We start from the raw sequence: 15080 nt of genomic DNA, 5'->3' as shown, positions 1-15080 counted from the left end.
CACAATAGAAAATTTTGTCTTACTGTGTATTTTAGTTTTTACTAATAAAAGCTAATAGTCCTAACTATTACTGTTTTGCAACTTTCCTGAACATATATTTTTATCCACTGAGCCTCATATCCACAATATTTGCATGTATTTTAGTGCAAAGTGAAGAAAAAAATACTAAGAAACATAATAGGCTTTGCACTTCAACTTTTACTGGTTTCCTGAATGCATCTTTATTATGATTGGGCCACGGTTTAAATTTGGTTAAGAAGTTAAAATTGATGCTAGCAATGAAAAATTACAATCTCAATTTTTAAAGACAGAGTATCTAACTTAATTCTTAAATGTACCAGACCAACTGAAATACAGCCAAAGCCATACTCCTTCATATGCTATGAGTATTAAATTGTTAGATCTCTACTACATACCATCTTGAAGAAAGTCAGCAAAGGAATGTGTTCTTTCAATAACTACAGATACAAATGACTATAATAATGCATCTCTTGAAAAATGAAAACTGTTAGACAGATATATTGATTTTAATATGCATATGAAATTACTTAGACAAGCACAAATTAGATACTCCATGCAGTAACTTCTTGAAGACATATCTTATTGTTACAATTGAAGCAAGTTTGATTAAGCATTGGGAAGCAGCCAGTACTGCTGCTAACTTCAATAATTGCTCACAAACAACAACAAAAATATCATTAGTTTCACTCCATCATCAGTGGCACATTAAGCTATCCAGCAATTTAATATTTTGAAGAAAAAAATAAAAAAATAATTTTTCTTTGCTTCTCATGCAGTAGAACATTTAGATCATAACCCTCTGATGCCAGTCAGCCATTTGACTGTCCACTTGTCTCCATCTTCCTACTGTTTTTGGTATTAAAAGCAAATTTGATTGATTAAACTGGAAGGGTTTTATTTTACCTTTTGAGATGCACACAAACATAAATATTCAGCAGGTACTGAGACAAGTTATGTTGTGCTTTGAACTTTGTAAACTATAAAGGAAAAATAAATAGAAATGACAAAACATAAAAGACTATATATATAAGAAGCAGCTCCTTTGAGAAACTATGAATTGAGAAGGCAAACTTTCCAAGGATTAACTTTAATTAGGTATTCTTTTTTATAATATAGCAAAGAAAGACAAAATATTAAAATGATAATAACCATGTTTTATTCGTGTCCTGCTTAAAGGATAGATTTCAGTTGGAATGTCAACCTACAAATTGAACAATATCTGTTTCTTAAAGGGAAAAAATAAAATCAAAATAGAGGCAAAACAATAGCAAGCATTCTGAATTTTCCTCAGCACTATGTCTTTATGATGGCTGCCTTCATCATAGCAACAAGGGGCAATCTCAGACACAGTAACAGTTGTGTTCTGCAATGCATAGCAGAGGAGGGATTATATTTTAGTAAGTCCCAACTAAGCATTTGGCTTTTTTAAATCCTACAAGCAAGAAGGAAAGAATAGAAATAGAAAATAACTCACAGCTCTTACTGTGAGAAGGCTGGCTACAATCTTACCTGTCACTGTAAGAATGTGTTGTTCAGAAATCATTATACCAAAGTATAATTTAGAAGGCTAATTTGGATTTATTTATTTACTCATTCACATTCTACCATTGTTGCAATGTGTTATTTGACTAATTTAACATATAGGAGATTGTGTCACTCAAACATTAGATGAAATCAGGGTGCAGGTGAAGTGGAAAGAGCCAATGGAGACTTTTACTCTCTCTGAATTGGGAAAAGTACTTTCTTCTGACATTCATATTCCTGTCACTTAATTATATTATATTTTGGGCAGAAAGAACAAGAGACCTAGAGCTACAAAACAAAACAAAACAAAAAACAGATTTTTAAAAAAGGACCAACATTAACATTAGTCTGTTAACAGTGGTATTTAGTCCAAGTCTTTTACAAACAAAATTATACTACCCCTGCCTGTCAGGTATTTTATGACTGTATTTGTTACTCTGTGTAATCAAAAAAGGATGCTGGAACCACAGAGCCCAGGATCTGCTTTGGCATAAATCTTTCATATATTTAAATCACTGGTGCATTTCCTCAAACAGCTGAAAACAAAGCATCTGTGAGAAAGCCCATTATTTTCTCTAAGTCTCATTCCACACATTTAAAAATCTCCCTTGTAGAAACAGACTGGAAGGATGAGGAATACAAAGTCTGAATTCAAGGTCAGAGTCCTGGTTTCAGCTGAAGCTGAGTTAATTTTCTTCATAGCATCTGGTATGTTGCTATGACAACACACAAATGTTTTGTTTGTTTCTGAGCAATGGCTGCACAGAGCCAAAAGACATTGCAGCTTCCCCTATTGCCCCACCAGTGAGGGTACTGGAGGTGGCACATGCAAGTGAAACAGGATGGGACCAGAACAGCTGACCTAAACTGGCCAAAGGGATATTCTATACCATGTGACATAATGTGAAAAAATATAAAACTGAGGGCAGTTGGCCAGAGGGACAGCCACTGCTCAGGAATTGGATGGGCATCAGTCAGCAGGTGGTAAGCAATTGTGTTGTGTGTCTCTTGCTTTGTAAATATGCATATATGTATGTAAAATTATCATTGTTATTATTTCTCTCTTCCTTTTCTGTCTTAGTTAGTAGCTTTTAACTCAGTCTACAAGTTCTACTTTTGTTTTCCCAGTTCTCTCTCTCATTTCATTGGAAGAGTGTAACTTGAGAGAATGACTGTGTGGAGCTGAGCTGCCTGCTCTGTTAGACCACAACAGCCAGGTAGTGATATTATTTCCTGCAAAAATATCTGAGTTATAAAACAGCAATTATTTCCTATAACCCTTATATATGATTTCCCTTCCTCTTTTAAACTTGCAGTTGCTTTCTCCACACTGTTTTATTGTAGGACAAAATTTATTATAATTTCTCTCAGCCGCAGGGAAGGTTTACTTAAAATGCAATTCTACCTTGAAAATGATTATTTTAATATTCTATCAGAGATTCTCTGTTCACTGTGCTTCAATGATTTCAATATTAAAAATGCTAGTAATGAATATTAAATAAAATAACTGCCAGCCGTACAAACTCAAGCTAAAAGCTAAACTGCCTTCTCCCTATAAGTGAATAGCAGAGATTCTGCAGGCAGTTCTACCTCAATTACAAGTGTGCAACTTCATGTTCTTCTGATTGTTTTCAATGACAGCTATGGTACCCTATTGACATCAGTGTTTTTATGCATGTTTAATGTTGGCTAACTGGAACCCACTTAGTCTTGCAGCTGATTTTCTAGATGAGACTGCAACATGTTCCTTTTCCTTAATGTTTTTCTGTAGTTAATGTAGAGGAAAATAATTTCAGATATCCTACATTTTTTGTGACTACATTCAAGACCGTACCATATTAAGAAGGATATATTTATTTCAGAAGAACAATGTATCTAATACTTAATGACAATGTATCCTGAAAGTCAATGGAGTGTACCTTGTATTTCCATACTGCAGAAAAACCTACCGAAGAATTTGAGTATATGATTGGTACAAGACAATACATTCAACGTGGCTTTACACAAGTGAAAAAAAACTTGACTATCTATATACTGGGTTTGTATTAAACACCTAAGCTAGTAAATCTTTCAGTAGGAATTCTTAAACTGTGATAATGCCTGCATTCTTGTGCTACCTCTGTTCTAGAGAGGAAGCTTTAGAGAGCTATGAGCAAAATCATGGATTTTAAAAGACAGCTCAGGATACAATTGACTTTCTTAGCTGCAGGTACAAATAGCTGGCTCAGCTTCAGTTCTTCATGTCCTTCTCTGCAGAGCTCTTCTCTATCTACTCATTGCCCAGACTGTATTCATGCTTAGATATGCCCCTATCCAGGTGCAGGACCTTGCCTTTTGCCTTGCTGAGTTTCATGAGGTTCACATGGACCCAGTTTTCAGCATTGTCAGGGTCTCCCTGGATGTCATCCTTTCCCTCCACATCACTCAGCTTGGTGTCATCCACAAACTAGCTGAGGTGCTCAGTCCTACTGTCCACATTACCAACAAAGACATTAGATTATACTGGTAGTTCAAAACTGTTGAATTTGTAACTTGTAATTCTCCAAAAATAACAACATATTGAATGTCAGAAGACATAAATTCAGTGTTCCAGGCAATTATGCATAGTTTACTTGAATGCATCCACCCTAAAGAATCCTTTATTTCTTTCACATCAGTAATCTGAAATTTCATACCATAGGTGTAGCACCATGGATAAACGTAGGGACATACGTAGAAGCTCTTTTAGAAGTATCAATGTATAATATGCAGGAAAGCTCTGACAGTGAATAAATTTTATTTTGCAAAATAAAATTGTTTCAAAATTTCATCATTTTTTTCTAAGAAAACAATTAGAAGTTGGAAGCACTGCATCTTTTAAGGTCGCTTTTTTCCATTTCTGAAATGGATAAGCGAAATAATTATTTTCAGTAGATTAGTAATTTGGTTTTATAACTGTACTATTTATGATGATTTCTGTTACCATTTGGGTAAATAAATAAAGATATGGAACTAGAATAAGATAAACTTCCAATATACTTAGAATATAAATCACGTTTCTCTCTATTTTTTTTTTTTTTTGTTCTCCCATGTTAAGACATTTGGCATTAGCTACAACTTAGCACAAGGCAGATAACCAGACTGAATTAATTAAAAATGCTTATAACTGTCCTGAAGTGCTAATGAAAGTAATAACCTGAAAAAACTGGTGTGAATATGGCTTTTAATTAGTGTAGGAAAAAATATGCTTATCTGTACTGACTTATGAATAAACACTTTTAAATTGAGATCTAAAAGTTTGCAAATAGGTAAGTGATACTATCAAGTATGCAGAATATAAATTCAGTTTCAAAAAATAAAAAGCAAACAAAAGACCAACTAGTTTGGGTGTTGCCCAGAAACACTTCAGTAACAGTAACTATGATACTAAGTTGAAGCTTGCTGTCTTAAGCAATCAATTCTGTTTTTCAGATCTCATTTGAATACCCTCATTATCTTCATGTGCCATTCTATCTGCCAGCTAACCCAACAAAACTGCTCTGTTTATGCTTCAATAGGTCTTCAACTCTTTGCTTTAAATACCCTATCAACTCTAAAGGCCTTTGGAAGTCAAATTTCCTATCAGATAATTTGTTTTACCTTTTGCCATAAAATCAGATATCTCATACAATGAAGCCTGAAGTCTAGCTGAGAGTAGCTAGAAATGTAATGCAGTATAATCAGAATGAAGAAACTTCATCTAGAAACTTCATCTATTAAACTTTTTTTACCCCAAACCAACCAAACATAAATCAGAAAATGATTCAAATACATGTATTTTACCCCTCTAAGAGATGAATTATCTCTCTCTATATAGAATAACATTATCTCTATAAGCAAATGGGATGGAGGGAATTTACTTTAATGAAACATTTTCCAGTGTTTGAGCTTGTAAATTTTGTGCCTGACTTTATCTAAAATATTGCATCTAATCTTTGCTTATACTGCTATACTCCAACATAAAATGCTTCCTCATCTTTTTGGCCTACACATATTGTTTCAGTGAAAGAAGCATTATTGCTCCGTTGCTCCATACTCTTAATGAATGATAGTAACATTTGATATTTAGAATACTCATTAAATTAGATTAAATTATTATATTCATTCACTAAATTCATTTTAAATTCTTACAGAAGGATAGAAGCAAATACAGGCATAAACTTTCTATCTTTGAACAATGCTAAATGGTCTTTCCAATTTATTACTTGCTTGTCTGAAACTTTTTTTCCATTAAACCAACAAAGTATTGCATTCTAAATCTATCCTCACTCAATCTCAAAAAGGAAATAATTTGAGTAATCTTATCTGGAAGAAATGACTAAGGATAAAACAAAACAAAAAAAACCACAAACAAACAAACAAACAAAAACGAAAACGTACTGGGAAAGTAAAGATGGACTTTATTCGTGCACCTTGGACGATTTTACATAAACTTTATTAAAATAAAGCATGTCTCAAAGAATTGATAGTAATCTCAAGAAACACAAAATGCATAGAAAAAAAAAAATCCTAGATATTGCAAAAACTGACCTCACAGTTAAGTTTCAAAATTGTCTTTGAATCATTCAGTGTGCTCCCCATTAGCATAGTTACATTTCCAGAGGAAATCAAAGGAAACATTTATTTCTGACCCTAATTATGTTCTGAAACATTATTTGATAAGCCTTAAATTTTTACCCTGGAAGAACTTGGAGAATTATTTTCTCATTGATGTAATATTTGAAATTTACCATGCTGTCTACCCAATTCTGTCTTATGTTAATTAGTACCATACAATAATTCCATAAGTAAACATTTGCTTTTTTTGTCCATCATGAATAGAATAAAATTTAAGCAACTGACTGACCTTTCTCCATTATTTTTCATTACTTTGTGTATCTCCTCAAATTGATTTGTATATGGAATATGAGGGCAATATACATACAGCTCTGGAATCCAAGAACTGAATTGAAAGGAAGTCAAAATTACTGTTCAGAAGTGCTTAGTTAGCCTTGATCTCCTCCCTTGAAACCAGTGACAATTTTAAGACAAAACCCTTGGAGAAATGCTGAGCATTATTAAAACCTGAAGAGCACAATTGTCCTATGGGAATAGATTTGACTGTTTGCTCTTGCATGTCTGACTCAGATTTTCTCCTGCATTTTTCATGTCAGGAAGTTCCTGCTGGCATAATTAATTCTGTTCCAGATCACAGAATCTCAGAATAACAGAATGACCCAGGTTGGAAGGGACCTCAAGGATCATGAAGCTCCTACCTCCCTGCCTGGCACGGCCACCATGTTTACTAGATCAGGTTGCCCAGGGCCCCATACAACCTGGCCTTGAACACCTCCAGGGACAAGGCATCCACAACATCCCTGGGCAGCCTGTTCCAGGACCTCACCACTCTCCTAGTGAAGAACTTCCCCCTAACATACAAACTAAATCTTCCCTCTTTCAACTTAAAACCATTTCCCCTCGTCCTACTATTATCGGCCCTTTCAAAGAGTTTACACCCCTCCTGATTATAGGTACCCTTCAGGTACTGAAAGGCTGCAATGAGGTCACCCCACAGCCTTCTTTTCTCTAGGCTGAAAAAGCCCAGCTCCCTCAGCCTGTCCTCATAGGGGAGGTGCTCCAGCCCCCTGACCATCCTCATGGCCCTCCTCTGGACCCTCTCCAACAGCTCTACGTCTTTCTTGTACTGAGGGCTCCACACCTGGACACAGTATTCCAGATGGGGCCTCACAAGAGCAGAGTAGAGAGGGAGAATCACCTCCCTATCCCTACTGGCTCTCTCCTGATGGAGCCCAGGATACCATTTGCTTTCCAAGCTGCAAGAGCACACTGCTGGCTCATGTTAAGTTTCTCATCCACCAGGACCCCCAGGTCCTTCTCTGACGAGCTGCTCTCAAGGACTAATGTTCTACTATCAAGTTCCAAAGATATTATCCACTATGTTTCTCACAATTTAAAATAAAATGAAATAAAAATAAATAAATAAAAAATGTCACAAGGTACCAAGGTACAATCCTATGAAAAATTGTGGTTGTCATTGCTTTCACTAGCATTTTGAGCCAGTGCAGTAATGCAGTTTTAAGGTAAATCATCCAGTTTATGAGCTGATACACCACAGAGCAGTTCTGATACTCATGAACTGGATTCCTACCAGGTAAAAATCAACCAGAAGCTCCAACACAGATGCACAGCAACTGCGCTCGGACCCCTGATGGCTACATAAATGTCTAAGCCAAAAAAATATTCATTTGAACAGGCTCAAACAGCACTTGTAGAGCAGTTTGGGAGGTAGAAAAATTTCATGCAATCTAACTTAAACTTTGCCTCCCCAGGTTATGTAGTGATAGGGTCTGTCCAAGCACTATTGCTCTGATCAACTGATTCTCTTATGCCAAATTAAATCCTAATGATATGTCTGTACAGAGAGATATGCGCATAAAACATTGTAGACTTTGGGAACTCAATTTTCAATTGTTTGGTGTACCTCCCTTGTGTTTCTCTTCCTTATATTGGTTTTCTGGGTCATCCTGTCTATAGTGAATCTGAAGATGGAATTAAGTACTTGGGATGTCAAAATGTTTATCTAGTTTGCTTGACTGTTCATTCAAATTTCTCTACTTAAATTTTTGTTAATTCAGTCTCTTGTTTGTTTGTTTTTTTAAAGTCATCTTGGTTTTAATTATTTCCATGTATATAAATGGTTTGGAAGATCAGTGTGCTAGTTGTAACAAACATAGAATTTTGAGTACAAATAGGTGAAAAAGGAAATTTAAGATCTTTTATGAAAAACAACAACAACAACAACAACAAACTAGACTAAATATGATCTTCCTCATTAGACCTAAACTGATTGTATTTAACAAATTCCCTGGGAGTTCAATATTGTCCAGTAGCTGGATAGACTTGTGAAGTAACTATTTTAGGTGTCTACCCCCTAAGCTGTTATTTCATGCATAACAAGAAAAAATCTTGTGAAGTGTTCTGGGGAACATCAACAGGAAAAAAGAAGATGAAAAAAAAAATAAACAGGAACACTAATGAGTTTTAACAGCAGAAGTGGAAAAGTGAGATTTGGGAATACAAGGAGGACTGTACAGAGCAGCAGCTGTGGAGCAAAATAAACAGCATGACAACCAAGGACACCTCTAGAAAAAGAAAGAACAGCTCGCAGCTCTGATTGGGTAAGTGCCCACATGAATGGTTGAAGAGTGTTCTGTTGACGTGTAGGGGCAAATGGGAAAGCTAGGAAAAGAAAAGTTGTGAAGGTATATAAGTGATGTGAGAACTTGTAATAAACATTTTGAATCGTTCACATCTGAGTCTGTGCATCAGACACAGCAAATGTCTGTGTGCTTCTTACTTAACGGTATTGCTTTGTAAATTGTTGCATTATGAATAATATTAGCAATGGTATGACATTGTGGGTGATTTTCCATGTTACCAATGCAGTCTCAAGAATTTGAATTATTAGGCATTACCTAGGTTGTTGTGTGCTTCTTCTGTTTTAGTAATAGATCGAATGTGAATTAAACAAGATTTGATGTCATCAGTGCTGGAATCTATGGGAAAAGCTCTTTCGATGTATTAGTAATGCTTGGTTATGATGCTATTCGCCTATCAATTAGCCTTTCATTAATTTGCAAAGACAAAACCCAGCAAAGGGATGACCCTGTATTATAGAATGATTACCTCTCTTTCATCCCACTAATCAGGATTTTTAAAATATGACCATGCATCACTTGAGACAAGGGCACATGCTAAGAGAGCTAACCTTGATAGCTTATTCTGTTTTCCAAGAAGGTGTTCCACTGGGGCTCTGTATCACACACTGGCCATGCGGATACGGTGTACAAATGGAAAATACCTTTCAGACCCTGAAAGCAGGAGAGAATCTGTGCTGGGTGAGAGAGGAAAAGTGCACTTTGAAGCAGGGGACACCCTGTTAGCGCTGCCTATCACATCCACCGCCAACATGTTCCTTTTTTCTCCTTTTCTGCAGTTTGCTTTTTCTCAAGGTTCAGTAAGTAATAATGCCCCTAGTGACACTCCAGCACATTTATCCTCTAATATTGGTTCTATCTGACATACAGCTTCATAGAGTTGCACGACCATTAATCATTTATTAGCCCAAAGCCATGGTTATGAGCACCGTAAAAGCATTTGTTGCACAAATTTTAGTGATCATCCAAAATCAATGTATCAGAGTACACAAAGTTGAAGACTTTTTCTAACCAGTTACGGATTAACACAGAATGGGACCCTGTATTTGCATACAAACACTATATATCATTCCTTCCAACTATTCTGTGGACTGCTTGTATAAAATTCTGTTTTGAGTTGAACAGTGAATTTGATTTTCATAAGTAAATACCTTCTATCATGTCATGCATAGTAAATTATCTATTTCTTTTTATTTCAAAAATAAATTTAGCCCAAATTATATATGAAAAACTGTATAGAATAAATTTTATTTTTATAATAGCAGCATTTCATTAATTAAGGTGTTTCATCATTATAAATTGCATTTCTGGTTATTGAGCCAAACTCTTCAACAGTGCTTATTACACTAGACTTATATGACTTTCTGAAGATCACTAAATGTTGTTGAGTGACACAGCACATTTTTCCAGCACACAGATACTTCTGTGGTTAGTTTTTCATGTTGTAACTCAATGAAACTGATAGCTCTACATATTCGTATCAGATTATTTCTGAGGGCAACTGACTCATGCAAGTCAACCATCTCAACAGCAACCTGAATAGTGTGGCCTCTCTAAAGCTAATTCTGGTACAAGGAGATGGTTCTCATATCTTCTGGTCCCTGCGTTGGCTGAGTGAAGCCTCAGCTGCCTTTGGGGGAGCTCAGCCAGCAACACCTCAGTACATTCCAGTTTCAGAGAAAGAGAAATGAGTGCTGTAAATATAATTTCCCCAAAGCAGTCATCTTTAGCAGTGATAATTTAACCTTCACCCTACAATTTTAGATTTAAGCTGCATGTCATATTTACATATCTGCTGTCTCACTTAAGTCTGAGACTATTGTCCTGTCTCCTATCAAATTACTGCTTTAGATAGTCACATTACAACACAATCTACCTTAACATTTTCCCATGATGTTAAACTATTGTTTCATTTGCTGGCTGTTGTGGATGTCCTGTTCTCTCTTGCCAGTCAATGGACCTGTGAGCCAAATTCAGAAGTTATATGTAAGGCGCTGTAAGATAGATCCCATAATATTCACTTGAATTTCCTCAATATTTCATACTCTGTTCTCCAAAAAGTGAAAGGCAGTGTAACAGTGTAACTCTCAGACAAAACATTTGAAAGGAGCTGGGTAAGCTAAAGCATCTCCTTCCATAAATTATGTTTTCTCCCATCTGTTTATGCTGAGTTAACTTTAAGTTCCGACACTCAGAGAGAATTAGCAGACACAAGTCTGAGTCAATTCTTTATTAGTTGTGGGTGCACTGGTGATTTTTATAAATAAACTGTTCAAAACTATAGCCTCTGCATGGACTACTTGAGCTTAAAGTCATTTTAGGTATGTTAATTACAGGTTTGCCTGAGTTCATGTGTTTAGGAAGACATTATGATCCTGATTCAGCAAACCAAGCAATCTAAGAACCACTTATAGTGCAAAATGCAAATGAGATGTTCACTGCCTCCTGCTGACTTACTCTGAGAATCTATTGAACTCATTGTTTCCATGCTCAATATCTTGTCTTCTGAGTAAGATAACAGAGTCCACTATAAAACATACAGTCTGCAATACTCATCACTTTTACTTTGTATATGACTTATATATACAGCAGTTTGAGACAATAAAAATGAGTGAGGATAAAACATGAATCAAGGTGCCATAAAGTTCTGGATAAATGTAAAAACAAATAAAAGGAAATGAATGGAGAAGATTGTGAACATGAAGTGAACAAACCAAATGAGGAGGGTAATTATTCTGTAGTTGCTTGTACTGAGAAAATAAAAAGTTTAAAACTCAGAGAAAGTTGCTCCTCTTGTTTTCAAAATTATTGGAGGGGTGGCAGGAAAAATAAACCCATTTTAAAAAGAAAGGGTAAATTTCTGCAAAGTCTCACTGCTTTAATGGCTAAATCCTGTCTCCTTGTTTTCCCCCAGGTATTTGTTGCCTTTCATGATTCTTCAGGCTGACAACCCCTGTTACAGTGCAGAGCATCTTAGTGGGTGTTTTGCAATAGCTTATTTCAATCACCTTGTTCACAAGAAGATAGCAATTTATGTCCTTTGTGAAATTTATAACAATAAAAATTTGTTTCAAAATTTTGCTGATATGAATGTATTATTAGGAACTAATATAGTAAGTTTTGTATGTTGTACTTTGTATCCCATTAAACTTTAGTATAAGCATCGGAATTAAGCATAGTTTGATTTTTAGTTAATTCTATCTATTTTATAGATAAAAGGTATGTAGAAGTAATTTATTATTATTATTTTTTTTTTAATGGAAAAAGAAGGTTGTGCAAGTAATTTGTGTTGTGGTGCTTTAGTAGAAGACTATGCCTTTTGCTGCCTTAAATAATTCCTTATTTTCTGAGAGCAGTGACATACAAAGTACAGACCTGGAAGCAACATCAGACTAACAAGAACTGACATTTTGTATATACCGCAGAGTTAAAATTTGCAGTCAAGATGATGAGAAATTTAATCTAATTCACCATCTTGATCCTGTTGGTGTGGAAAGCCTATGAGCCACAGAGACACGTGCTTGATTTTGATAGGTCTCTCAGTATCACTCTTTTTCCTTGCATTTATATAATCCTTATATTTATTCCATAACAAAAATTAAAGCTATCTAATATCTTATAGGATATCTATAGGCATTTGAGCTCTTTATTTCTAAAATTCCCCTTTCTCCTATGTGGCATTTACTTAGTGTACCTCAGAGAGTAGAAAGTGAAGTCCCATTATATGCTCCAGTTCCCATTCAGTCAATTAGTATATGCTTAGGAGTTATTCTTCTGTGGCAGACCTGCCTGTAATTGAATTTATGTCAGATAAGATGTTGCACTTATACATCCACTGGGAGAAGAAATGAAGACATCAGACATAAGGTACAGAAAGATTACTCTATCCTATAATCACAACAAAACAGATGCTAATTTGTTTTTAGAGTACTTTGCAGATGCTTAAACAAAAGAGTAGCTGCTTTACCTGACTTCTAAGAAACAGTCATTGCCCCAGCTGAAAAGATATGAGGTCATCTCATCTCATGAAGATTATAGCTGACAATGTTGGTTTTTTTTTTGCAATCTATATCATTATCATTACTGTAAGAATCACCTCTGTACTGTCCCATCAATTACAAATGCCAAGGAAAATTACAGTGGGTTTAGGAGATTGCGGATGAATTCGAACACATTCAAACTTGAAATCTTAATTGGCATAACCCAGGTGACACTGATACACCTACCTGGACTTGCAGCAACCCAAGGTTACCTTGTACTAAGATAATCTCCACTTACTTTCTTGTTTGCTTACTTGATGCCTCTTTACTGAATTCTTTCAGTACAAAGAAGAAATGACTAAGTTTAGATGCAGGCTCATGGTCATAAGGTGAAGCACAACAGAAAGAGAATAAAGCTGAAAAAACTGTAAATTCAAAGAAATTAAATTAAGTTGCAAGAGAACTTCAATATAATTGCATCAGGGCATTCAATCACTACACAAACGGGAAAGTGATTAACAGATCTATGTACTGAATCAGTTTTCTTGCATAAAAACAAAACAGAAAATGCCAACATGTATTCAGTACCATCTTGAAGAGTTAAAACTTTCATATTCAGAAGGATTTATTCAATTAGAAGAAAAATCTTGCTAAAATAAATAGAGCATTTTAACTCACCCTGTGAGAAACTCCTAATAAGGACAAATGTTTGAGTGAGAAAATTTTTTAAGCTTCAAAAATAAACCCTATGGCTAAAGGAAATTCTTCAAAATGCACACTGAAAGTACTTGATTCTTCTTCTGTTTTAACAGATGTAAATCACATTTCATTTAAACTGGTGAAAGAACGTTGTGAATTTGGGCTACACTGTCTAAAACACAGCTCTCCAGCTCAAAATTGATAATCTTTCTCTCTCTCTCTCTTTTTTTTTTTTTTTTTTCTTTTCAACTCAGAGGTTGCATTTAAAATAAGGCACAGCGGTTAGTGTCAGAAGGAAATATCCTATCATCAGTATCTGATTGTCTCATCGTTAGATTCTGCTCCAGGCTGCATTTATTCACTTCACTTGTTTCTTTCTCTTTCCAATGTCTACAGCTGCTGTCAAATCTCAGACAGAAAAAAAAAGAATCACAATCTACTGTAACTGAAAACAGACTTATCTTTGCATAGAGAAGAGTGCTACTGCCTTTTTCAAAGCATAAGACTTTTATTTATTTATTTATCTTATTTTATTGATTGGCACATAAGGAAAACATCCAAACCCTTAATTTTTCTTCCTCCATGAGTGCCACAAAGTCTGGAGGAGGATATTATATCAAGAGCAAAGTGTAGTACTTTGCATTTCCAACTCCTTTATTAGCTCCGTATAATCTACTTCATGCTTGCTTCTTAAGAAACATTCTCAGGATTAGGTGTCATTTGCCTTTAACTTTACTCAAAGGTAGTAATTTGGTATCTGTATGACCTGAGCCCAGCCTTGGAAAGTATAAGCTTCATTACCTTATCCATCAATATGACCCAAACTAATTACTCTATCACTTATCATGAAATCATCTTAAAACAATTGCCTTTCATTTTTTAGAATATTTTAAGTTGATTAACTAATGGTATTCCAAAGTAAAAAATAAAGATTCTGGTTTCTTGTAAATGTTGCAAATCCTTTTCCTCTGGCTATAGAACATTTTTAATGCCTTTGCTAATGGATACAGTGAAGTGTGTTTTAGGATGAGAGCTTTTTAATTAATTGGCATGTTTTATTTTCCACATGTTCAGCAAAAGCTGTCAAAAGCTAAGACTATACTTTTGCTAAGGAATTAATCATCATTAAACGCTAAACAATAAGTACATAAAGTAACTTGTCAAACATTAACAAGCTCTGTAGATTCAACAGGCTTAACTCACAGTGTGTAGAACATCTTCAATGGCAACGTTGTTATAAATGTAGTCATATTCCTATGCACAGTCTATGACTGATTCTTTTTAGAAATGTATTTGACCTAAGTCTCTTGCCCAGGAGACTAGTTAACTTTTTTTTTTTTTTTTTTTAATTTGCTCAAATAAATATCTAGTTGTCATGCTCATAAAATCCATTAATGTTAGTACATACTGTAGTTCATCAATGAGCATTCACAGATTTGCTCATTGTGTGGTCCTTGTCCAACAGCACATTCTGATGGTGATCAGATATTTCAGAGCAATTGTAACATTGTCTGCCAGATAAATAAAAAAATAAATATGTAAAATTTAAATGTTAAATAAATTTAAAATCGTTCCAGAAAATGCATGACCATTACATTTCTCAGGCTGCCAGTCATTCTTT

The 15080-nt window shown here is 35.0% G+C and overlaps 1 long non-coding RNA gene across 1 annotated transcript; it reads left to right on the top strand.

Annotated features, from left to right (window-relative positions):
- Positions 1-2265: 2265 nt before the first annotated feature.
- On the top strand, positions 2266-11453 carry LOC146762354 (uncharacterized). The gene is made up of 2 exons (XR_014942827.1): positions 2266-2762; positions 4622-11453. It is a non-coding gene; the product is annotated as an uncharacterized LOC146762354 (long non-coding RNA).
- Positions 11454-15080: the final 3627 nt, after the last annotated feature.

The sequence above is a fragment of the Coturnix japonica genome, chromosome 1, assembly GCF_054131305.1.
Source record: "Coturnix japonica strain WE chromosome 1, WE-NBRP24, whole genome shotgun sequence".
Classification (NCBI taxonomy): Eukaryota; Metazoa; Chordata; class Aves; order Galliformes; family Phasianidae; genus Coturnix; species Coturnix japonica.
Note: the sequence above shows the minus strand (reverse complement) of the source record. Positions and strands in the feature narration are given on the sequence as shown.